Source organism: Centroberyx gerrardi, chromosome 4 (assembly GCF_048128805.1).
Source record: "Centroberyx gerrardi isolate f3 chromosome 4, fCenGer3.hap1.cur.20231027, whole genome shotgun sequence".
Taxonomy (NCBI): Eukaryota; Metazoa; Chordata; class Actinopteri; order Beryciformes; family Berycidae; genus Centroberyx; species Centroberyx gerrardi.
In genome coordinates, this window is record NC_136000.1 from 10,328,664 (window position 1) to 10,355,715 (window position 27,052).

Sequence of the window (27,052 nt, forward strand, 5' to 3'; positions counted from 1 at the left end):
GCTGCAGCCTCCCAACCACAGCCCTAGCCTTTTCCATTCCAGCCCTCCCTCCAGCCTCTCGCCCACCAGCCCCAGCCCCACCATGCCCATTCCCAGGCTAGGGGCTTGCATTGAAGGATAATGGATGTGGCCGGTTGCAGCTGCTCAGCGGCAGGGCACTATCAGAGGAGTTATCTAAGGGCCTGAGTGGCCTGTGATGAATGGCTGGGAGCTGTGTGCCTCCACCGATCAATAAGCCACTAGCACCCAGATGAGCTAGATGCCCCCACTCCCCCCCTCCTAACATATATCTCCCTCTCATAATCTCCTACTATGTTTGTGAACTTTTCCCTTCAATCCATGGCTTGAATTGGGCCATTGATCTTTTATCCTTGGCTTGCTTTAAATAAAGGGCCAGTATCTCCTCTCCACCCAAGCATGCAAGGTTTCTGACAGCAGTTATTGCTACACTAGCGACGCGGCGCGCAAACACTACTTTAGCCTGATCGAAGGGCCGTAATCGGAGAGGTAGCGGAGAAAACGAGGGAGAGTGACTGTGAAACTGCTACCCCCACTCTGGAGCGCCGCTGAGGTTACAGTCGCAAGGCTGATGCAAGCTGAGGTCCCGTGTGGATAGACACACTTGAAATGCAGGCACACACACACCAAACAGTTTTGCTGTCAGGGCTCATTGAGCGCAACCTGTCTCAAAGCACTTCAAACAGCCCCACCCACTCTGAATTGAAATGGGATGTTGTCAGTTTATCCTCTCTCTCCTTTGTCTTATTGTTTTGCACACATATGTGGTCTCCCCAGACCACCAAAGCGAGCACATTTGTATTTCTACCGCAGCACAATGGGTGGGCCGTCTCTACCGTAGGTGTAGGTTTTTGATCTGCTTCTTGCCGTGCACGCCCGAGCTCTGCCAGCAAGGGATTTACGATGAAAAGAGCCGACTGGAAATCTCTCTCTCCCCTCCAGGGACCTTCGCTAGTCTGTATCTTCCTCTTTCCTCCCCTCCTCATCTCTCACCTCTCCTCCCTCTTTGCTCCTCTCCTCTCTCCCTCTAGCTCTGATCTTCCCTCTGATCTGCCGTTGTCTCTGTGTCACAAAGAGCAGCTTCTCTGCCCGGTAATTGCGTGGCTGCCGGCCACCACACCTGTTGCTGTCAGTGCAGCGGTGTGGGAGAGGGGGGGAGAGCTTTGCCCTCTGGCCTGTCTGACCATCCCCCTCCTTGCTGGGGGTCTAAGCCCGCAGGGGGTTGGCTGGAAGATTGGTGTGCATGTGAATGGAAGAGTGTGGTGTGTGTGCGCACGTGCCAATGCCTATTCTGTGTGTGGATGTTCTCACAGTTCATCATGTTTATCTGTAACCTTGTGCTTCACCCCGTGTGTGTGTGTGTGTGTGTGCGTGCATGTGTGTGTGTCTACTCAAACCTGACCAGTACTGACGGTTTGCTTTTTCTCTCCGTCCCCTTCCCCCTCTCCCCTCATCCAGAGCCCAGGCCCTTAATGAAGCTGGGGGTCAGCGGCAGTGTGCGGCTAATTGGCCAAGTTTGCCCGGGGCTCCGGCTGCCTGTGATTGAAGTGTCCAGCGAGGGCCCACTGTGCAGCCGCCGCTGCACCCTGCTCTGTTCCACTCCAGCAGCCAAGACGCTCACAACACCTCTGTCTGCCTCTCCCTAGTGAGTAGCAACAGAGGTCATTCCCTTTTCACGTGCACTATCAATCTTTCTCCGGTTTGCTTTGTTCTTGTGCTGTTTTCACTCAATGACGATTCCTCAGGCTCCCACATTACTATTCGGAGCTGTGTATATTATTTTTGCATCACCTGTCCTCCATATTCTTTCTCTCACATTACTTCTGATTGACTTGTATCTCTCTTGTGCTTCATTTGCTTGGCTTTTCTCCGTTTCCTCTCTCTCGCTCGCTCTCTCTCTCTTTCTCTCTCTCTCGTGTGCTCGCTCGCTCTCTTCTCTCTCTCTCTCTCCATCCTTTTCTATTTTTTAATTCCTAGACTTTCATTCTCACACTTGCAACTAGCATTCTCTCACTTTCCTTGGCTTGCGCCACCCTCACACTCTTCTCTTCCTCCTCACTTGCCACGGTGCGATTTGGGCAATTACCACGGTCCCCTACTGGCCAGCAGCCAGGAAAAACCAACTTCCAGCCCTGTTTTTCTCACGATGGGCCCAATAGTCCCAGCCCAGGCCAAGCTACATCACACTGTTCTGGGTTAACAGGAGGGGGTTGGAAGAGACGGGGAGGGGAGGTGCCTCTAATTAGTGGAGCTCCCACTTTCTACTCGTTAAGGCAGTTCTGGCTCCCATTGTTTGGCTGTCACAACTACAGTAGAGGTAGTGTGGTGATACTGAGCTCTGGGGGAAAGGACTGAGTAGATAGGGAGTACAGAGTGGAGGGAAGGGAGCGGGCGGTAGCTCTGCTACCCAGCAGATGGATGACCTGTCTCACCTGGGAGATACACAGGCAAGGTTCAGCTTCCTGCTCCCTCCAAGTGCCACACTACACCACACCAATAAGCACACATTTTGTTATTGTGCTCATAGCACTGGAACATTGTTGGCTAGTGAGTGTTCAAGATGGTGTGTGTGTGTGTGGGCAGAAAACAATGGTCCAATTATAAGTCAAGTCTTGGCCTACTAGTTAGGTTAACATATATTGTGTCAAAACTTTATTTGCAGACCAATAAAAGTTTCCAGGTTTGTTTATAAAGGGCTACAAATCATTAAACCTGCACTGAAGCTCATTAAGTGAAGATTCCCCAGCAATTACCCTTGGCTATTATAGTTTTATACAGACAGCTGTTACGGCTTCGTCTGTTCACACTTCACTCAACGGTAGAAAAACTACAGTTACCATGATTCACTCTGTCACTGTCAATGTCATTGAAGTCGTTGAAGTAAAGGATGTATTTGGGTTTGCCCACTGTTCATCTCTACCTCCTGGTCTGTGAACAGTTTCTGGAGTGTACTTTGAAATTCAAAGCTGCAAAGCCACGAGACTTGCTAGTTTCTTAGTGGGATGTACTGGTCCATCTGTGGAGGGCTTAGCCTGACAGACGGCAGCTCCTTTTCTCAATCTTCTTCTCCATAATCAGCTGTTTGCTTAGGTCAGATCTCTTGTGCTCCACTTTCCACCATCACACATTTCCTCCAGTCCCACTTGCCTGCCGGCCTGCCTGCTGGTGTTAAATATATAGAAAATATGGCTCATTTGAAATGTAGGCTACCCCAGGTGACTGTTCAGCCTGTGCCGAATTAATAGAGGGTTGGAGACTTGGGTGGAGAGCTGCTTTGCTGAAAGTGCTCCGGCTACATTTGTGACCCAAAACACAGTGCATTAAAAATTCAAATGCCTTATTTTTGTCTTTTTGTTCAGTGTTTTTTTTTTTTCTTTTCTTTTTCCCACACTTCCATGTCTCACATCCCAGTAGACGGTGTAAATGTCATGGTAATGACATGCTTTTTGGTATCCACAAGGATTAGGAGGTGTCAATCATTTCTCCCGTGGGGCTTTGCCTTGGCAGAACCCCGGAGCAAAGGGGTGCTTGGGGATGAATGAATTAAGATGCACAAGAGCGAACAAAAACTGTTGGTTTTTAGCGTCTTTTTTGTTTTGCGTGGTGGGGGGTTTGTTGATTGTGAGGTATAGTTACCTTTGTTTTCCCTTGGGTGACAGTGACCTTTGCTTTATCTTGTTGTGTTCACATAACAAAGAACACATTTGGTGTCAATTATGACATTTAGGTATTTTGTATGTTTGTCAAAGCACTTGTGTAATTGTCGACACAGTTTGGCACCCTTATTCCTGTGTGAAAGACTGATTTACTTACTAACCCCAACCCTACAGTTTAAATTGTGCTAATTTGGAGGATATAGCTCAAAGACGTGCACATTTTTATGTTGAGTGCTCTAAAAGAGATAGTTAGTCGTACCTTTGACACTTAATATTCCAAAGGGAAAGCCAATGTAAAATAATTTTTCAAAAAAGCTCCACGTTTGTTTAGAATATTGCTGATGGCGATACCCTAACCATGACACTTTTGAAGTTGGTTCAGGTTAATCAAGTGAGGAGAAAGCCGTCCAACATCAAAAGTCCTCTTTATGATATTCAAAATGACTCAGAATTTAACTATGCATGAGAGTGAATAATTAATTTGTCACACTAAATCAAAGTGATGATCCCAAGTTAAATGCCTGTGATCTATGGAAAGTAGGTTTGTCAGTGACAGTGTACCCAAGTGACATGCCATTGTTGTAATCTGAAGCAAACTGCTGCGGTGAGGTCAAAGTGGAAAAAAATGTGTACATCTTGGACTGGAAAAACTCATGGTCCTGTTATGTTTGTTTCCTTTTGCTCATGAGCCACAGTTAGAGGCATTTGTGTTTAGTTTCCTCTGCGGCGATAAATGTATAATTCAATTCCAGGCATCAAAAATTCATCATCACCAAAGCAAGGTATTGCAATGCCGGCAGAGGCTAACACATTCAGCACGTGTAAAGCTGGTGAAAAGTGGTGCTGTTCCCCTCTAGGCCTACCTGCCAGATGATAAGCTCAATCGGCGTACAGGCCTATGCACACAGATAAGGTCTTCATCACCAGCCTACTTTTTTGATTTTGCTCATCGAACACAGCAAATGCCAGGTCCTTGCGGTACCGAAATAACTTACAACACCTCGTTCCTTACTCATCACCCCCCCCATTCCTCCTCCGAGTTCCCTCCAACCTCAACATGGTACTGCAGCCCTCCAGTATTCCATCACCCCCTGTGAATATCCAAGCTGTCGAGGCTGACTGGGCTGCGTCTCTCTTGCCAGGGCACGGTTGGAACAGATCCGGCCTCCGGGCCACATACCCCGCTCCACTCCAGCCCCTGCAAACAAGGCCTGCCCCGCGCAACTGTCATCTAAATGCTAAGCGCTTTGGATTGCCACGGCGGATTTCTTTTGTACATACTTTTATCGGTTTTGTGAGAGCGCTCGTCCTCTCGGAGTGTGATAGCCTTACATGCTTTGATGCTTGCCAAGTACGAGCCGCTGTCTGGGCTGGTTTTGTGATTCAGTGAATGCGCATTGAATCATCAACAGAGAAAGAGACTTTGTAGATCAACAAGGCAGATGTTTATAAAAATCCGTATAGATAGAGATCCATTTTGTTTGGTTTCCCAATGTGAGGGCCATGTGTGTGAAAGCTGAGTTATGTGAAAATAGCCAGCTCAAGTCTGTTCTAGGGAGCATAGAAAATGCAGAGTCTAAAAATATTTGGAATCAGATCGGTATGCAGTTTTGAGTGGGGGGCGGTGGGGGTGCTCAGCACATAGCTTGGTAGGATCTGTGTAACTGTCTTTCCTTGTAAGGAGATGGCAACACAGGGCTGTGACATATTTTTCCGAGGCAACAAAGTGTTGTATTGGTTATCTTTCAGATGATGGTATAAGGCCTGGCTGCTGAGTTAATCGGCCATCTGCACCCTGGGGGCTGAGAAATGTGGCCGTCAGGCTTTATGGGAACATAAGCTAAACAGCCAGGCCCACTTTAAGGGGAGCCGCGTTGAGAGACAGACTCCAGATGAGCCTCTCAAACAGTTTCATGTCAAATCCACAGACATACAAATCTCCACAACGATCTGCCAAGTTTCGGCAGGATTCACTGGAGCAGGAATAGCAGAATTTCACGCCCCCGCCCCGGCCCCTCTCCCCTCCTCTCAACCATCACTGGATGCCGCTTGGCAGCAGAGGATGATGGGAAACATCTGCGAGAGTGTATGTGTGTGTGAGAGTGGGTGAGTACACTCAGCAGATAGAGATTTTTTTTTTTTTTTGGAGGCATCTTTTACATTGGCAGCAGAAGAGTCAATTATTCTAAAACAGATCTTGCAGAGGAATGGATGAAATATGAATGAAGATATAGCATGCAAATTGTTTTACTGGTTAAAAAAGCTCCATGGCCGATGTTTTAGAATTGATTCTGCATCTCTGCTGGCAGTTAAATGAGCGGCAGTGAGATGATAATGCACTTCCTTTTCAGCTAAATTACTTCCTGTGGTTGGCAAGCAGGAAGTAAATTCGGCCCCCTATCGGCTTCATTTCCTATTTTTCCTCCGTTTTCTTTTGCTGCAATGACAATGTTGTGTTTGCCTGCTGACTAGGATACAGTCTGTAAAATTAAAATAAATAAAAAAACTCCCAGGAAGAATGATTCAGCAGGTCCTCTGGATGGTACTGTGCAGCTGCCAGAGATGCGATTGCTTAGAGTCACTGAAGTCTCTTTTTATTTGGGTGTGTGGGGCAATATAAATAATGAAATGGAGCCAGTAATTGGTGGTTCTTGGTAATTAGGACCAAGCTGTCAGCTAGCGAAGTCGCCTCAGTCTGATGGCGCTGCAGCAAGGGCAGTAATTACTATTATCTGTGGGGGTTGTTGACACAACAATAATCCCATTCTTAGCCAGGATAGCGGGATTTTTGTTTACTGTCCCCATTTTTAAGAGAGATTCAGCCCCTCTATTGCCAAAGACTTATCTTTTAGTATTTGTGTTAATATCCGTCAAGCAGCCAACACCCAGCGATTGCTGTATGAGAGGCAGACCCCCGGCCTTGAATTTTCTGCTTGGTGACTCTGAGAAGAGCTTGTCCATATTTTCATTAGTCAAACAGTTTGACTTTTTCCCTGCTAGCGGTGTGACGCCCAACCATAAACAGCATTATCAACCATCTCAGCAGGTTTTCTAATACCCCTGTAATCCTGTCATTTCATTCATGGATACCTCCAGGGTTATTCTGGGCCTGGAGCGTATCTGCCCGCCTGTCTCTGCTCCTCTGTGTGAGAGATTGGTTTCCCCAACTCCCCTCCTGCTCCATCTTGCCACACACACACTCATTCACGCCCAAGCATTCGCTCATCTCATGTCAGATCCACATAGTGTAAATGGGCTGGCCAGACCAGATGATATATAGGGTATAGGGGACAATGGCACCGTATACACTATGTAAGGGATGATCCCTGGTAGCGGATAATAACTTGCCCTTGCCGGAGTGAAATCCTGTTCATCTGGCACAAGACTTACAAGCACAGCATTTGCCCCGTGAGATGTAGAAAGTGTACGGTCTCAAAAGTGCACAGGTGACATTTCTACTTCCTGGTATCATGCAAAGTAATGAACTGACAGGAGACTTGCATGATTTTATTCAAGAACGTGTAGAATGTGATTATTGGGTGAGTAGCAGGGGTGCAGTTTTGGGTAGCGGGAGGCAAGGGTAAGAAAATGGTAGACTAGTTCCTGTTTTCACCCGGCACACAACACGTAAATTGCATCGGCTCTGAATTAAACATGTGGCACCTCGTTGCCTCAGGCTTGATGGACATTCAAACATATTGCAAGCCAGAGAAAATGGCTTTTTAAGTAGGCTATTTATGGTGAAGATATTGTATTCATTTGATTATAATAAAACATCCATTACATTCTGAGTGAACGGCATGGGGAGGTGGGCCTGGCAGACTGCAGCTCAAGGTAATAACAACTGTGCGTCTGGTCTCAATGAGCCAAGGAAAAGAACGGGTTCCTCTAGATATTAGTTTCCTTTGTAGGGGCGCGGAGATCCGGCGATACGGTTCGCGGGGAGTAATAAAGAAATATATCTGTTTTTATTGTGCCTCGGCGACAGAGTTATGTTTAGAGCCAGTATAAAGAGCTGGAACATGGCGTAAAATGATATTATGGCCCATTAGGTGGGGGCCCGAGCTAAGCGTCGCTAGCGGTAACCGAGGACTGGGGGTAATGGGGCCGCGGCGTATTGTCTGTGATCTGCTCTTTCACTTCTCACTGATTGAATCGTCCACATCACTGGCACTCCATCTCCCGGGGAACCAGAGTAGAAGAGGTGATTTTGGCTGAAGACATCACTCCGTCAAACCTGGGAGATAAGAGAATGGAGGGGGGAGGCGGGGCGGGGTCAATCTGAAATGTAAAAGAAGGATGGCATTCACACATCATCATCGCTAGATTGGTGTGTAGAGGGAAGTGATCCGAAACGAAAGGGGAATAGCTGTTTCAGTTTGGTGAAATGGAAACCATGTCATTCTGTGCAACTCCGCAAGAAGAGGTGGGGGGCTCTTGCAGATAAACAACAATCAACATTGTCTACTTTAGTTGGATTTCTGACTGTACAGACAGAAATATATCTGTTCCTTGGCTTCCTTGTGCTGAAGTGGTTTGGGTCTGATTATGCTGCCGTACAGCCGTGACCGATGCTCTCAGGGTTGCCTGTCTGCTGACCTTGTATCTCTGTCTCTCCGGTCTCGAACTCCAGAGACCTGCTCCTCTGCTCGTTGGGGCTTCCCTTAGTGGATATCAATGGCGGGGGGAGGAGGGGGATCAAATGAAGGTCCTGCTCCGTCTGGCAGAACCTTTAAAGTGCCCTCCCCCAGGAACCACTCCTCCTCGGTGTAAGGAGGGGGCTGCGGAAGGTGGGAAGCAATAAGTGGGCATACCGAGCTGCTCGGGAGTCTCCTATGGGGGGGCTCTTCTGCACGGCTCACCTTCACCTTCATTCCCTAGTCAACCTCCGCCTCCAGTTGTGTTTTGAATGGGCGAGGCGTTGTGTGGACTGGAGCAGCATAGTTTTTCTGCTCTCCTGGGCAGCCAGCATGGGGCTCGACAAGTAATATGAAACACGCAGGCGAGGAATCCCAGGCATTCTGAATGGAACCAGATGTGTGTTTCTGCTCCGCTCAGTCTCATGTGAGTGCTTTCCATGACTTTTACTCACTGACTTTTACACACAAGACACAGAGACATGCATGTACGCATGCACACGCACACGCACACACGCACACACACACACACACACACACACACGCACTCCAGGCTTTCATAACAGAATCTGATGATATGATAAGAGGCCAGATCAACCATTTCACCAGAAAAGACCACTGCAGGCCTGTTTATGTTTGCATAACAGGGTCTAGCGGGCCCTCCCTCCCCATGGATTACCACTCACAGCTAATGCTTGTACATGCGTTGCTGCATTGACCCTCAGACCAGCAAGAAATACACATCTCCATCAGCATTCGAGAGACAGTTTGTCACGTCTGAGGTGCCTAATCTCCCTCTTGCACACTTGGGTGTTTTCCTTGCATTCTTGTTAATTTTAACCAATAGCGACTTAAGACCCTAAGTGAAAAATAGCGGTTAACTTCACCAGCTGGTTTCAGGCATTACAGCCCCATTGCGTAAGTGGTGACCCCAGGGCCGTGGATAAAGCGCTTAGATGGTTCTGCCAGCAACACACAAAAGCTTTTCAAATCTATTCCACGTCCTAACACTGTTTCTCCTTCTTCTTGGCTCTGCTATACCATCAAAGCAAGTGGTGTTCATTGGCCAGAGGTTTGTTGGAAGGAATGTGTGACTAAGTGTGTGCGTGCTTGTTGCCTGAACATGTAGGCCTATATCAGCCATCAGCACAGGAAATGACCAGCCGTTCTCTTTGAAGTCCTGGCAGAGTTTTTCATTATTCCTACTATCTCCGGAGACACAAGGCGACAGATCCACCCCCCACTAAATTGCTGCTGCTCTCCACTCACCCGCCACTGCCCCCCCACTCAGTGCCTCACCACTGACTGCCTGTTAGAATGCAGAACAAGTGGCTATTAGCATAGAGTATGGGAGTGCTGGCTGCCACAGGGCACAAACCCCACCACTACCCCTCGCTTCCCCACGCCACACTCGCCTGAAAAGGCTGAGAGGGCACGTGTAATTGCATTTTCTTCTCCCCGTGCAGAAAGTCAAACGTAAGATATGGGGAATTGTACGATTCTCCTACCCCCCCCCCACCCCATCCTTCCTCTTCCCTTCTTGCTCTTTCCCAGCCATTCCCTCTTTCCCCTTTGCCTCACTGCTCACCTCCACCCCTTCTTACCTCCACTTCCTCTCCCTGTGCTGCTCGCATGTCTGAATGTGTGGTGTGCGGAGCTGAAATTAATTGGATCGCACTTTAATAGCATTCAGGCTCCTGTGGCTCGCTGCTCTCTGAGGTGGGTTTGGCACACTCTTGCCATGGCATGCCACAAGACCAGGAGCGCTCCGCTGCCGGTTTTGCGCCAGTCTGGGGCCTTACCTCCTGCACACAGTCACATGGACACACATTCTTGCACAAACACTTACATACGTACACTCGCACACACACACAGACACAGCCATTGTCTTTTCTCCAGTGGTTCATACAATATATATTTGCATGGTTCAGAGTAAGGAGGCAGATGTGTTGTTTATCTGCCAGTGGGGCGCTTGCCAAAGCAGCATGCCTAGGAAGGGTGTGGTTTAAATCTGGGTTAGGAAATCCCTTGTCGAGGTTACTACATGCAGTAATGCTAATGAAGCTTTTGCTCCAGTAATGGCATTACCAAGTGGAAATGCTAACCCACATGTTCTGACTGAGCATCACAGTTTACAATGACAAAATCCTAATGACTAATGTCTAGCCTTCTAGCATCAGGACAGTCTGGATAATGTGTGTGTTAATGCTGGCTTATGTAAGATACACAAGCACAGACTCTAGGCTACAATACTTCTGGATAAGTATGTGTGAAGTAGCTTGAAAAGAGTATGTTTTACACTATCAAACACTTCCATTATGTGTTTGGAGCCTGTCTCTTGTTGTTATAAATGCTCCCTCTGTTCAAAGGTTGGTGTTTGGTCCGCTCCATGCTGTCTGATCAGTGCTGTGTGTCTGTGGCTTTCTGACTTCTCTCTTTGGCCTTCTCCCTCTGTCCTGCAGGCTGGCTTGGTCTGATTTATGACAGTCTGGAGCTAATGGTACAGAACCAGGATTTGTGTCTGTGGTGTTGTGACTGGACCGGTGCCGGCTCATTGGGCTCCTCACTTCCCTCTCTCTCTCTCTTTCTCTCTCGCTGTCTCTCCCTCTCTGGGTGAGGGGAGTGAGAGGGCGAATGAGCGACTGGGCTGTTGATCAGCGCCCCTACACTCCAACTCATTCGTCTTCATCCCCCTCTTTCCGCCAGACGAACCGGGGATGCATGCTGGCGGGGGAGCAGACTCACCTTCAGACAAGGCCACCAGACCTTGCCTCACCTTTCATCCCTTTCATCCCTCATACACTCCTCACTTTCTTTCTGCTCCCTTTTTTCTTCACTCTCTCTCTCCATCTCTCTCCCTCTGAGTCGGCACCGCTGACTGGGGCCAGGCCGCGAGGCAGGCAGGGGGCCTTGTGTGTGGAACTGTGTTAATTAGCACGGGAGTCTGGAGACCAAGGCGCGTTATCTACCACCACAACCGCCCCCCTCCTCCCCCCCCATCTCTCTCCCTCTTCCTCTCTCCCTCCACCCCTCTCTCTCTCTCTCTCTGTCTCTCTCACTCCCTCCCTCCATGTCTCTGGAGGTTGCTTCCATGCCGCTTGCGTCGCCAGGTTTGTGAAGGATGTCGTTGCCAGCTGTCTCTTCCATGGACGGCTGCCAGCCTCTCCCCACATCTTCCGTCCGTTGTCATTTCCTTGTTTATTCGTTTATTCCCATCTCTCTCTCTCTTTTTTTTTTTCTCACCTCCCGCCGTTTATCTGTTAATGAACTCTGTGTGTTGAGCCGGTTTTCTGTTTTCCAGCGTTGTCTCAGGGAGAGTATGTTTCTAGACAAGGCCAGGGTATTATGGGGCACTCGTTGGCACACTGGCGCAGTGGTGCCAAGGTCGGGCAGGGCGGATAGTGCCCAGGTCGGCAGCCAGTCTGTGCCCACCGCGCCATGCCAACTCCGCAATCTGTGAGCAGTGTGTTAAGCACAAAACAGACAGTCCATTTCCCCCTCGGCCTGGAAGCGTTTGCCTTCTTCAACGGCCCGAGAAAGGTCAGAAGAGCACAGGCAGACAAAGAGAGCTTTATATCCCCTCTGAACAATGAGAATCCTGATCGATCGGCAGCTTCTGCTTGACCTTCTTCTCTTTCCACGACACCAAACAACATATTTCTGTGCGGACGGAGTCCTGCTATGGTGCCTTCACCCCTGATTGAGTTCTTTGCACTGTGGGTGAATTTCCATTTGTGTGTGTGAGAGAGAGGGAGAGAAAGATACAAAGAGATAGCGAGAGAAAGAAAGAGGGAGTGAGGCTATGAGGCAGAGCGCTAGGCAGAGCTGATTATAGTACTTGTGTCTGAGCCATTTAAGGTAGACCGTTGCATGCATGACTGATGTGGCCCACAGAGGCTGCCTGCCCCAGACAAGCTGAAGGGGGAGTTTTTCTGTGTGTGGGTCAGACTTGAATTTGTGTGTGTATGGCTCACTGTCCATCTCTGTGTGGGTGAAAGTAAATCTATTTGTGTTCATGCGTGTGCATGTGTGTGTGTGTGTGTGTGTGTGGTTTAGATCCTGAGCAGCCCTGCCTCCCCTGGTGTGAAAGTGCTGTAAAACTCTCCTGCACTCTATTTGACCCTGGCCCCCTCTGAGGCGTCGAAGCGAGCCAAGTGTAAAATGGTTGCATGCCAAATAAAGACATGAAACAACCCCACCTACACACACACACACACACACACACGCACGCTCAGTCAGTCATTCTGTTGTCCACACCTTCTAACTCTCGAAAGCACACTGGCTTCATAAATTGAGCTCACTTGGCCTTTGATTGTATCAATTAATCTGCGCTGGCAGTGCTTTATGAAGCACACACTGGGCAAGCCTAATTGTGTCTTTAAACCAGTCGCATACAAGAATTTCCATGTCATTAGCTGCTCCGCTACAGAACTGAGGACCTGCTCTCTCTGCTCATCTCTCCATCTCTGTTATTATGCCTCTTTGTTGTTATTATGCAGTGTATATCTGCCCATTTCTCTTTTTGTTTTGTCCCTTCACTTGTCCCTCTACACCCCCCCCAAGCAGTATTCCACCCATGGCTAGGTAGGCTTTTGAGAGTTGTGTAGATTTAAATATCCTCTCATCGATGCACTACTTTGATACCCTTGTTAGAGAGAGCTGATTCCACCATCGGGGAATTAGGGCTGCTTTTGTACGCTGGGCCTCCTCGGTGCCATGCAGACCTGTGATAGTGCCTCCTCTCTGAGAAATAGAGGAACGGGGACAGAGAGGGAGGGAGGGAGCATCTCTCTGATCTTCTGCCGCTCTCAGAACCATCTGTTTGGTGCTGGCCCAACATTCTGTGCCGCTTAGCATTAGCACTTACAAATATATACATTTCTCACATCGAGATTTTGAGAGAAGTCGTACCCCTTGCTGAGCTGTGCTCGCCAGGAGACGGGAAGCGAGAGCAGATTGGACTCGGGCAGAGTAGCGGGAGCGATGCCTGCCATCGCTTCATTGACAGGGGAGGAGTGGAAGGGAGGCGCACACGATTGGATGGATGATGCAATCAGGACCAGGGATTGGCTGTGTGATCAGCTTGTGTAATATATCTGGGGTTGAGGCTGGCTAATGGGATATACTCGTTTCCAGCCGTTTGATTTCACAGCAAGCAACATTAACTCTGAATATCTGCCGGCTTTATGTGCACATGTAATATTCCTGTTCTTATACTGGTGAAACGTTTTCTTTGTAGCGTACACCAGCAACAGGTTTGGAGTAACGTTTGCAGCATTGTCAAACTAGCTTATGTAATAAAAGACTTAAAAGCCTTTGATACCCATATATTGAATGCTTAAAAGTCTGCGTTTGGGTGTCATTTTTCCTTGTTTGACAATTTATTTCTACTATAAAAGATGGTGTGGCTCGGTTAGTTACGGATAGAGGTTTTAAGAAGTTTGAGAGCACAAGGAAAGTGATATTCACAAATGCTAATAACCTACATGCAGCGCAGCACTATTCCTGTCAGTTGTCAGTGCTAGGTAAGCTTCTGAGTCGTACAGCAGGATGATTTGGTGTTAAGTCTGTCTGCTCCTCTTTTTGGAGATATCTTGGGGTGAGCAGCTTTTATCCAAGGCTTCCATTTCTCTTTAGAAGCTGGTGACTGACTCTCCCGCCCCTCCTCCTCGGTTCCTCGCTGCTGTGAAATGGAATTGCTTTCTCGTTCGTTAAAGATTTTCTTGTCGCTGCCTCGTAGTACTCCAGGAGTGAGAACACTTGAAATGGCTGAAAGTTCTCAAAACCCACTGGAGAATTGTGGGGTGGCGGCAATGGTGTGGGTGTGGATAGGAGGGAGCAAACACGAATCAAGAAAATTGCTTTTTTCTATTTTTTTTCGGAATTAAATCTGTTTGGGGACTTTTTTTTTTGACAACACACAAATTAATTCCGGCAAGTTGTCGCTTTACATTAAAGCATGAAGTGGCCTGCTGGTGTAAGGGAAAGCAATCCCTCCTAGTTGCCATGGAAGCAGGCGCGTTGTAGCATTGGGCACCAGCGGCGTTGGTTCTGCCAAAACCACTGCCCACCTATATGCTATAGGCTTTTCAGGGGGTGAATGGTTTCCCTTTCAGACCATCCAGTCTTCTCTCTCAGAACATTTTGCCCATTGGAATTGTTGCGGTATTTATAAAAGCCTGTGTGGCTTATTCCGATCCTTTCATGTGATCTCGCTCCCTCTTACTTTGAAAATCAAAAAGGAAAGGATAATCTGCATGTGCTCAGAATAATCCCACTCTTCTTAAATAATGTTCCTCCCAAGAGTTGTTTGCAACGAGGAGGCCTTATGCCTTATGAACATTACTCGAATAATCCCCCACCACCCTCCGTCCCTCCCTACTCTCCATCCCTCTGTTTTCTCCTCCGCCTGCTCTTTCCTCTTTCACTCAAACTCTCATCATCATCTCCATCTGCCCCAAAACAACAACTGTTCCACGCGTCTCACACCCATGCCCCTGCACCCACAGTGCTGGCGTAACAGTGCTGTATCGCTCAGGGGTGCGTAGCGCCAATCTTAATCACATTGGGCGAGCACACCTGTGAAAACAGATGTCCACCGGGGCTGGCGTGCTGTTCCTATTTAGGGTGGAGCGTCTGCGTATGGCTTTCCACCACTCCTCCTCTTCCCTCCCCTCCTCTCCTCAGAGTTTCTCCGGTCCCCAGCGGGCAGGCTGGCCCTGACACCCACACAGGAAGAGCCCACAGTGGCGTGAGGCAGGGGGCAGGAAGCGCCTGTCCCCAGGCCTCACCCCCTGCTCTGTTTGTTTTAATATCAGTCCTGCTTACAGACGGTAATGAGAAAGTGTGATCAAAGACATAGAGCCCCTCTGCCTACCAATACAACAGGTATGTTGCTGGTGGGGAATACAAAATCAATTCTAAAGGAATTTGATGGTTCTGTGATCCCGAATCAATTTTTTAGCCCTTTTTATGAGACAGAATTTGATAAGCACCAGGCCTTGACCTTTGAAATGATCCTCTGTGATTACGAATGGAGCTCAGTCATAAGAATGGGCTTACGCTCTGAGATTTGCCATATGAAAAGGCATCGGTATGGGCGTACTAATGCTGCTATAGGATTAAATGCTTCATGATACCATTAGTCAACACAATGTTGTGTTTTGTATAATTATCTCCTTATCTGATAGGAACCACTGTCTTTTAAATTCAGTGCAACATAGCTGTGCTTTTGCCTAGAGGCGTGTGGAATAATGCATGCCGTTAAATCGGTTTGCCTGATCACTATTGATGTTAATGAGTTACCAGACAGAATGAGCTGTATTAGTGAATTTAAAAAAGGCAAAAAACCCATTACTAGCCTTAGTAGCAAAGGGTTATGCGATTTTTATCCAGTCGTGCGCTCCCATTTGCCAGTCTTAAAGCCATTTTATACCGCCAAATCCTCCTCCCAGTGCCATAAAGTCGCCTCTCCCCCGAAGACTTCATCTGATCCATAGCGTGCCAGTCCAGCCCAGAAACCCCACCTACGGAGACAGAGAGGCAGCCAAAACCTGGCCTAGCCTGGCCTAGTTCCGCCACCCATGCTCACATGAGCGAACACTTTAACAATTTTGGATGGAGACGCATGGCAGACCCGAACAGCTCAACACTCTGACAGGCTGCACTCTCTCCATCCCTGTTCCAGCCTCCGTTCAGCCCTCCACCCTTTCGTCCGTCCAGCATTGATCCAGGCTCTTATCTCCACTCTGATCCCTGTGTTATTTCGGGAGCGCAGGGATTGCCTAATGATCTATTGACCCAATCTATTGATCTTTACAGTCAACCACAATGGACCATCCACTAAAAGGGAGCCTGTAGGGCATGCACTCCTCTGTTGCCTCCTCCTACTCTACTCATGCCCTCCCACCTCCTCAACAGCCAGTCTCCATGCTCTTTCTCTCCTTCTGTAAACCCACAGAGATTAGGTCTTAATGTGCTTTAAGCATCTAGCTGTAAAGTGACAAATGTATTTTTGCTATCTAACAGTGTTATTCCTAGATGCCTGCTGATGACTGGGCTCAACTAAATCCTCTCACTGTGTTTTCATAAAAGTTAACATCTATGTGCATATGAGTTGCAGACAATGATTTGTTTTGGCACTGAAATCTGGTTTGTTTGAAGCAAGATTGCCTCGTGTGAACTATGACTTTCACATCCTCTGCAACAGGTGTACTCCCTGATTCAATCAAAAACAAGGAACCAGATTGAGCTGAACTTGAAGTTGAGCTATGTGATGTTACACAATTTAGTTCCCCTATGTTGAACAATAACTACTCTTTCGTTTTGACTAAATACAAGGAAAACAGCTAGCCCCCTCACAGGTGTAGGGTGCCTATTTATAGACAAACTGTTATGTATGCGCATGCATATAGCAAATGTGAAGAATCCACATAAACACCGTTGACACGTTTGATTGCATCTTGCTCTGTGTCTTGTTTGCACAGTGGCACCTTCAAGTGCGACTGCTAACCCTTGTTGTGACATGTTGAGCTTGTCATGGGTGAGATCCTTAGAGATTTGCACCTCAGCAAGTCACCAATCAATGACTCTACTGAGGTTAACACATGTATGTTTATGTTTATTTAAGGATCCCCATTAGAAGCACATGGATGGGCCTCTAGTCTTCCTGGGGTCCTGAACATAGAAATACAATACATGTTAGTGCTGTATACGATATACAGCATATAATGTATAGTGCTTTGATGGTGCTTTTTTGATTGTCTTTTTTAAAATGGTTTTACATTTCATTTAATATGACCTGAACTTGTTACTCATCACTCATCACAGCCATTTCAAATGAGGGTATCCCCACCACTGGATAGGACTGCATGGTTATGGCTAAAACGATAAGTTCAGTTTATTTTACTATAAATTCTGGTCATGATTATTTTCCTGGATTTAGTACAACAGACATTCTGAATGAAATGTTTCAGTATTGCCAATATGCCAATATTCTGCAATTATTAATTGTGGAAACTAAAAGCACAATATATGTTTATGCACAATTAATTGTGCAGCCCTGACGTTAGAGGTGGATGGCATCATGTACAGTGCTGACAGTCACACTCAATGCAGGTTGCGAGCGGTGGCATCGTTCGGTGTAACCGGACATACAAATTCCATGTAGTGATTACCAACGGTGACGTACAGTATGTGACATTATGAAATTAATGTGGCTCCGATCGATATTGGGCGACTTTCAAGCAGCTCAATTTTACACTTGCTGCAGGGAACAGATGGTACTTGCTGATAGTGTTGCTGGAGGCGGATCCATGGCAGAGAAGATACGGAGGTGAGACCAGATCCTCTGGAGCGCAGGAGAGGAAGAAAGGAGGTTAAGGCGCTGTGTACTACTTACACTCTTATCCTGCATGGATGAATAATTCCCTAATCAGATTTCTGTAATGAATAGTTAATTGCACATGAGCTTCAACTGTTTGTGTACACAACGCATGACCCCCCTCATCCCCCAAGACATACACACACACACACACGTGCGCAAACACACAAACACCAGCACACTTAATGCAGTTGCCTTGTCAAATGTTCTTTGTACTCTCTTGCTGTTATCATTAACATCAATGCTTTACGTAGCTGGAGGACATAAATTTGTGTTCGCACTGTGCTTGGGAGAAAAACATTCAAGTGGTACTCAAATATTAAAACACACCCACAGGCACATTAATGCCTCAGCAGTAGGAGTGCTACTCTTACTCCTGCTTTCTAGGGCTGAGAAGCCTACCTGTTGAAGGATTTCTGGGTGCGGCAACCTGTCCGGTCCATGATTGATAGGCCTTTGCATCACACTGATAGGACCGGGTATCTGTGGGAAAATGGGCCTCTATCTACACCTCGTAAATCTCTCAGTCATGTCAGGTTGAATCTGCTCAAACTACATGTCCTGAGGGATTGGGAGAGTGAGGCAAGCACCCCGGCGTTGAAAAGCATGTTATTGGAGCCCATTCCTGTTCTGGGATTCCTTTTGGGGCCTGTGATTACACTGCCTCGGCCAGGCTGTGTTTGTGTGCGTGCCTGTCACCGAGTGTGTGTATTTCTGTCTGTTTGTGTGTGAGAATATGTGCTCTACCAAGTTTGGTGTGTGGGTTTGTGTGTGTGTGTGTGTGTGTGTGTGTGTGTGTCTGCTGCTACTTTGAGTCGAGCAAAGAGCTGAAAGGGAGACGGACTGAGGGATCAGAATTCTTAATACAAGTCTGGGCACATCTGGTTGTGATTGGCGGGAGAAAAAAAGGGTCCTTGTGTTCTGGGAACTGGCAGCAAAAGCACAGCCCGGCCCAGTCTAGCCCAGCCCAGTACAGTACAGAACCAGCCAACATGGAAAAAAATCCAGCAGCAGGACTGCTCCCCTTCAACCCTCCCTACTTATCCTGACTCTTGGCCAATTCTCATAATCCCACAGCAAAGCCCCTGGCAGTGTTTTCATAAACAGTATTCAGTGCTCTCCCCCCTCCTCCCATTTCAATATAAGAAAGTAGGGACCGCCATGAGCCAGGTAGACCCAAGGCTCCATTACTTTTGGCGGCAACTCTTGTGTTGAGGATAATGATGCCCTGGAGGGGAGTGTGTGCCTGAATGTCTGTTTGCTCATCTTGCCACCTTAGTCGAAGTAGGAGGAGTGGAAATTGCAATGGGCAGGCGGTATATTGAAAGGCATTTCATGGCGGGTGCTAAAGTGGGTTATTCTTCCATCTGTTTGATTCTGAAGTTAAGGGTGGGGAGGAGTAGGCGTAGTTTGTTGGGGAAAGGAGGGGAAGGATGGCACACCGCAGATTAAGCATGACAGAAGAAACCCCTCCCCGCTTCATCCGAGCGTAACTGAGAATAGTGGCAATTAAAAAGTGATGCCAGCATTTACAGCGGCTGCCTCAAGCCATTGTTTACCCTGCCTACTCTCATTGTGCTCATTATTTGGACCAACGTTTTACCTGTGGCATGTCAATGTGGTGCTGGTTTAGGAGATAGCCTGGCTAGCTGCTCTCTGGTGGCTGCAGCTGACAACAAGCTCTGTCACCTCTGTGCATCAAGCCCTAATTCAAATGGAGCATGTGCACTTAGCCTCCTGAACCCCCGGCCCTCTGCTTGGACACAAAGACAGTTTGACTCCGGTTCCAGCTTCAGAGAGAATATCATAGCCCTGTTATTGTGCCTTTAGTGCTGCAGGGACTATTTGCCGTCCTTATTAAGCGGGCTGACTGGTGACTGGGCAATGAGCCTGTGTGTGTGGGTATTCTCGATGTGTGTGACACTGTTCAGTTTGTGATGTGCGTGTGTGTGTGTGTGTGGGGGGGGGGGGGGGGGGGACAGGCGGCCTGAGGCGGGGCACTGAAGCCAGAGCAGTGCTGGTGTTTCCACACATGCCACAGAGCCAGTGACCCTCACCAGCATAATGACTGCGGGGTTAATTCCCCGGGAGTGGCCCAGCGCGCAGAGGCAAGAGATGAGAAGAACTGTGGTGAGGAGGGTGATATAGCAGGCCATAGCTGTACAATGTGCTGCAGCCCTTATTCTTCCATGTAACACAGAGTGATCTGTTTCTACCCAATCCTTTCTGATGGGATTTCGCAAGCTGCCAATAATCCACTGGCATTGCAAGGAGCATCCTTCTCCCGCTCTCTTTCTCTCTGTCTCTCTTGTTCTCATGGATTTCTAAAGCTAAAAATAATTTCACCACAAACGGGTGGAAAGCAGAGAGAGTGGGGGGCTTTTTTTTTTTCATCCCTAAATCATGGCTGAAATGTTTGAGAGAGGGTTTTGCTGGCACAGAGCAAGAAGCGGAATTAGACTGTGACAATCTCTACTCCATCTCTTAGGCGCTGTAAGACGAGGCAAAAATGCCCATTTTCCCGCTGCATTAAGTGATTTGCAGGGCAGCATTTGAGTGGGATTGTTCATGGGGAGCACATGAGAGAACATCCATTTGCATGGCATTTTCTTTCTCACGACGGCGAGAGATTTTAAGTGCCAGTTGCCGTTTTCCTCGAGACATTGTAGGGGAAATTGGTCTCATAAATAACGTTTTCAAATGAAACCGCTGTTACGGTGTACACATGAACGTCCCCGTATAATACCTCGAAGGCCCATTCACCCTGCTTATATCTTAGTGTGTGCTTACTTTCCCAGCTATAAATCATTATTGCCGTATGGCTGTGCGCACATTGTCCATTAGTATTCAAAGTGTGCTGTAATGAGATGGAAAAAGCGGAAATGGAAGGGAGCGCAAAACCTCTCTGTTGGATTTGGCCCTTTTGATTTTCAGCAACTCTCTCCAAATCCCAATTCCTATCTATGGCGGCTGCAGTTTGTTTTGTGTGTGTGTGTGTGTGTGTGTGTGTGTATATTTGTGTTGTAAATTGATGAGAAAGCTGCCAGTTTGACTGTTATCTGGAGAGAGCGAGAGAGACAGAGAGAGAGTGTGAGTGTGTGTGCACGTGTATGCGTGTGTGTGGAGAGTGATGGACACACCAGCTCCTCCCGTTGTTACATAATGCTGAGATATTGAGTGTGTGACCTGGTACCACTTTATCTCGCCCGGCACAGATTGCATTCCATAATCTAATGAGACAGATATTCTTTAATGGAAGTCCTGGACGAGGTCATGATTGCCATGATAAAACTTAAGGTCACACTTTACATTATACAAGGCTGATTCACATGAATGTGTAATAAGCAAGGTTATTATTACCATGGAGAGTACACTGTAATCATACATCGCATCAGATTATTGCTTTGCTTATTAAACAAGCTGAAATTGGTGGTGCTGACAATCGCGTGGTGGTGTGGTGCGTTGACAAAAACCCTGTCACAAAGTAATTACCAATAAATCAGTGCATTGCCGGCATGTGTAAACACAAAAGCTCAAATCTACTGAGAAGGGCGCAAACCATTAAATTGTGCAAAAAGTGATACATGTGGCCATTTGGAAATGTGCGACTTTTCATGGTCATGCAAAATGAGGTCAGTGCAATTGCTGGCACTGTCTGGGACTTAGCACTTGAAAAATGAGCTTAAAATAATTCAAATATTAGGTGGAAGGAAAAAGAGAGATGAGGTTGTTTCTACAGTGTGTTACAACATGAACACACAGAAACAACCTCATGTAAAGTCTTACCAGACCCTTGAGTTTGCTGCAACTGCCTGAAGATTGAAAGCCTTGTCATTGCCACAAGAGCATCTTGGGACATTTGGCCTGCGCCACAGCTGCATTTGGCACCATATGAGTTTTCCACTCTCACCAAACCAGTAGAAAGTTTAAGTAAATATTTTTTCCCAAAATCTTTGTCTGCTGGTAATTCCATAGCAGATTCTGACTGATAACATTCAATAACATTTGTGGGTAACCTTCTCTCAATTTAGTTTTTACATTTTATATGTCATTTCGGTTAAGCAAATCAGCATCTCTGCTACATTGTGCAAAATTTTTGAGCAGGTTTGTTGTCCACAAAATGAAAGCATCTCTTGAAAGCCGGGGTAAACATGGATGGAGAGTGGAGGCATAAGTGAAAGTAAATGTCAGCACAACTGCAGCATCAGTTCTGAATAAATTCCTCTGATGGATCAACGATGAGACAGAGATGCAGCGAAGGGTAACAAACAACAATACCATCAAGCGAAAAAAAGTCTTCCCACCAGACTGTGAATCATCTTAATTGACGATCAGCAGTATATACAGTGGGCCTTAATTATGCCTGAATGAAAATAGATGGAAACAAACGGCGTGAGAGATACAGCTGGAGAGACAGAAAGAATGATTGCAGAGGGAGAATTACCATGGAGATTTGCCTTGCATTCCTTTGGCGCCTTCGCCATTGGAGGGCTGTTGTGGTTTCGGCTCAACGTGGTTGACGCTGAGGGGGAGAGAAAGTTTTGGTTTCAGTATTCAGAGTCAGAAGCCACACACAACCCCACTTCCCTGTGTCTCTCTCTGTCGTTCTGTCTCTTTCTCTGACTGGCTCTCTTTCTGTTTACTTCTCCCTCTGTATCTCTCTCGCTGTCCCTGTCCTGCCTTCCTGCCTGCCTGCCTCTTCTTGCTGGAGGGTTTGCATCCTCCATGCCATAGAGGAAACCCAGCTGCACAGATGTGTTGCCTGGCTTGCACTTTTTAGCGTTAGCCTAGGGCAGCCCCCCCCCCCCCCCCCCCCCCCCCACGACCACCGGCCCTGATGAAGAGCTATGGAGGCTCCATTTGGCAGCTTCTCATTCGACATGGGGCTTCTGTCCCCAGACGTGCTCCCCCTCCCTCCACCTCTCTCATCCTGAGTGCTCCTTTGAGACAAGGGAGCTGCCAGGAGGGGGAATTCATCATGGCTTTGGCCCAGGGCGCTACGTTTAGCGTTAGCGCCCAAATGGAAAAACGTGCGTGGCACACCAAGAGTGTGGTGCTGTGGGGGCCTTCTCTTCCCTGCACCCTCCGTTGAGAAACTAGTAGAAAAGCACCCAGCCCACCCCTTCCTTTTGAGTATCCATCACCCTGGGGCTTGTTGAAAAATCATTTACTGTACGCGAAGGTGATTGACGACACAAAAACTGAGTCTACGTGCCTGTCTCATCAGTCCACCCCCACAGACATAATGCTCTGCCTCGGAGGGCAAACGTACACACACAAACACAATCCCGAACACGATCTCAAATTGTTTCTAGAGATGTGATGCTTAAAGTTCAAAAGAAGCCAAGGGGGTGGTGCAGACAGAAAACATCAGAGGTCCTCAATAGGTAACACCCCTGGAGAAATGTTTCTCTTGTCACTCTTTGTCTGATTCACTCACAGAAATCTCACCTTCTCAGACTCTGTAGGAAAGTTGACCTACTAGGTTCAGTGCAGAGGCATCCATCACGTGAAATGGACTGAGTCCAAACCCAATGATGTAGGAATTGATTTTTAGGTGAAAGCGAGGGCTATACTGACCAATATTGTGGACCTAATACTGTGGACCAATTTTGTCTCAGGAAAGTGGAATCAGTCCAAGGCAAATAAAGATGTATGAATCAAGCCTTACTTTGCATCACATCGTGAAAAGCTGAGAACTGCAACTGCATCATGTGGACTAGTTGTAGCAAGGAACCCTGGTGTGGAAGATATGGTCTAATCTGACCTTGGGAGTGCTCTTGAGTTTGCCACAACGTTTACTAGTGGGTTTATAGAATGTTATGGGGATTAAGTAGAAACTTCTGGAGAATCCTTTCTAATCCACCGTTCCTCCTGATCAAAGGGAGCCAGATAGCTTTGAGTTGAACTTACTTTCTCTCCCCCCCTTCTCTCTTTTCTTTTTTTTCCCCCGAGCCGCACTGTCGATTTTACCGAATAGACGATTTGCCCCAGCCTTGTCTGATGGTTTGTACGAATCATTCTGAGAAAGAAGAGGCGGTAAGATAGGGTGAGACAAATAGATGTATGACTGGGAATTATATTTTTGTGTGGACGCTTTCCTGCAATTGTAATTGGTTAGAATGGTGAATTGAAAGAACCCAGGGTCGGTCATGAGTGTGGGTTAGGAGTGCACCAGTCAATCGACTTCTGTCTGTCTATCTATCCCCTCACACTTAAGAAAAATGAAGTCTCCTAAATTGCCCAGAGCTAATCTTTTCCTCTACTCCTTCAATACAGGTACCCAATTTGCTAGCATAATTGGTGATTCTTGCTTGTCCTCTGTGCTTCCACGGATGTGTTTTGGAAGGTTGGCTTTGGTCAAGATGTCATGTGGTATCCTTTAGGCGATCCAGATTTAATTATCAAGGTATAGGCGGAGCGTTATGTGAGACAAAGAGGATCCGAAAATACATGCTTGATTTCATTCATTCTCTTGTATCCTTGAACACAGCCAAAGAATAGCCACAGCCTAACAAAAAACAAGACTTTTGAAGTGTGATGTGTTGCTAGCTGGCATACCATCTGTTTGAGCTGATCAAAAACAATTGACACATGCATTTTTGCTGTGATGTTTTAGTTGGAGATCTCTGTCTCAGTATTGCATAAGCAAAAGGCACTGCATTGCAATCAACATTCCCAAAAAGCTCAGGCTTGCTTGATGCTAACTTGGAATGCACCACACTATCACCGAGTGCCAGGGAGCCGTGGAAGAAAAACAACAACAGTATCTGTTGTGGATGAGGGAGGCCCTGCAGCCCACTCATTGTGATACGCTATCTTAGATGTGATACGAGAGAGACACACATGGCTTTATTCAGTCTGTGTGGAAGCTCTCCAGAAAAGCGAGACATGAGTCGCTGCAGTATTTGGCTAGAGGGATTGGAAAGAAAAGAGAAGAAAAAAGTAATTTCTGAGAAATGAAGATGTTTCATCCTTTTTATTTCAAAAACTACATAATGGTGCCAGAGGGGATTTTGAAAGCAAGTGAATGTGTGGTGAATCAACTGTTGACACCTGCAGGGTAATAAGAGTTTCTTTAGAAAGAAATTGTTGGATGTGTGTCACCCGCTTTGCTTTATTCCTCCGTTTTGATGGCTTGAAAGGCAGCCATATAGAAAAATCGTGGAAATTACAGTATATAAATCTCTGTTCTGCATAAATTCTCTTTAGTTGACTCAGAATGACTCCCAATGCATATTTGATGATATGGAGGTAATGCCAGATATTTGCCCTTAAAACACTACTCCCCTTTACCACTCGCAGGAGACGAGTAATTGATATGGATTTTAATTTGCCAGTCCCATCCTCTTAACATGCATTAAAAGTGCTGAAGTGGAATGGTCTATGGAAGCTGTCATTGCCCTTTTCACAGAGATGACAGTGCGTTTAGGTCCACTGGACAATTTATTTGCCCAATAAGAGAATTTCCTCTACGCTATCTGCACTTGCAGGTCAACTTGAGCCTCTACCATATTAAACGATAGGGAAGTAGACTATTGCCGAATAAACGTGGAGAGCTTCTTTAAGCACCGTCTGTCTGGAGTGGTTAGTTTGACAGTGAAGTCAGGGAGATGTGTATCCGCTCATCTGTAAAACCCCTTAGACTTTTTACAATTTACTCCTCCTTGAGCTGTTGTTTACCAAAACCGAGGTGATTAATTCCACTTCAATATGCCTGTAACCTTCCAATTTCTGACCTCAAATTCACTTTGCTCTTCTAAGGAGTGTTTGTGCTCTCTTTGCTCTTTGCCATTGAATAACATCAGGAGGCCCTGTACTAAACCCTGTGGAACTCCCTGAAAACATAACACACAGTAAGTGCTCCACTCTGTGATCATTGCACAAATGTCCACTTTGTTTCCATACACTGACACTGATTTTTACTCAAAGGCTTTCCTGTCCTTTCTCCAAGTGGAATTCAAGTAAACTTTTCCCCAGTTGTTTTCCAGCATGAATTAAAAAACAGGAAAGTAAACTTGTCTGTCTTGTGTTATCTCAGCGTTTCTATAGCACCAGCTCTCCCAGGCAGCCATGACAGGATATTGATGGGCCTCTTCTCTTGAGTCCCCTCCATTCCCCCTTTCGCTCACCCATCTTCCCTCCACCCCCACCTCCCCTATCCCGGCCCAGCCTGCACATCCATCCCTCTACAGGACAAAGAGTTCAAACCCCTGGCGGAGAGGAGCTGTCTGGCTCACTGTCAACTGTCCTCCCCTCCCGAGACTGCAGAGTTCAGATGTTAGAAGGGGTGATTGAAAATAAACCCAAACTCAAACGGAGGGGTACTGCTCTTTTGTGTGTGTGCTCTGTTAACATAAGTGAGAGGCTGTCACACATTTTGTTAGCATCAACACTTTTCTTTGGGCAGCCCTGCGGAGAGGGATTGCATCTCGCTGGGAGGAGATTGTTGTCAGGGCCATGTTCTGCCCCGAGGACGGAGGCTAGCAGGAGCCCTTCTGCCTGCCTGCTTCATTTCTAAAAGATGGAGGAGGGGGGAAGCCACTGGAACAGACTGGTTCCCGCAGATCTGAGCGGTGAAGTGGAAAAAAGGCACTTTTATCAAGGCTTCACTTTAGACAGCCTTGCCTCCCAAGTCATTTTACAGAGGACCCCATGGCCTGGGCAGGCACAAGTGGGCACATCACTGCTCAGGGGGCACCAGAGTTAACTGGCAAGGCGGGAAGAGGAGAGGGAGTGCAGTCCATCGCAGTTGAGGAGGAGATGCTTTGGTTAGCAGGTGTACCTCAGTGTGACTCCAGTCCTCTGTAATGGACAGGAAATCTTTCCCCTAATCTGCTAATGCAAAGAGGAAATCAACAAAACCAGGACCTCTTGGACCAGAACATTAACTTTGCACACTTTCTTATGTCCTTGCTCTCTCTTTCTGTCTCTCTCATTGCACTAGCCTTGAGCCTTCTTATTTCCTAATTTCTCTCTAGATTTCTCCTCTATACTTTTCACTCTTCTTTCCCTCTTGATATTACATTTTGTCCTCTCACTTCCCACTCCTGTCTTCATCCCCTGCTTACTTGATGCTCCTCCCCATTTTTATCTCTCTTTCCCTGCCTCATTCCCTTGGGCCCCATCTGTCTGAACTCTGTCCATTTCCACTGCTGACCTCATAAAGACGAAAGTAAGAGGATTCCACCCTCTACGGTGTCAAACAAAATCATGCTGCAGCCGTATAGGATAAAGAGCTTAGATATTAAACATATTATAGCTAAAATTACTGTATGTGACGTCCGCCCTGTGGCCGTAAGCTGTTTCTTGATTTACGCTCCTCTTTGCGGTGTCGCATGTGACTCATCTCGGAAAAT

At 47.1% G+C, this 27,052-nt stretch overlaps 1 protein-coding gene across 1 annotated transcript in view; it reads left to right on the plus strand.

The window, feature by feature from the left end:
• The window catches only part of plxnb2b (plexin b2b), a 104,910-nt gene that overhangs the window by 21,136 nt on the left and 56,722 nt on the right, over positions 1-27,052 (plus strand). The window contains exon 2 of the mRNA XM_071897599.2: positions 1,477-1,663. The gene's annotated coding sequence lies outside the window, so the exon portion shown is untranslated. The remainder of the gene's footprint in view (positions 1-1,476; positions 1,664-27,052) is intronic.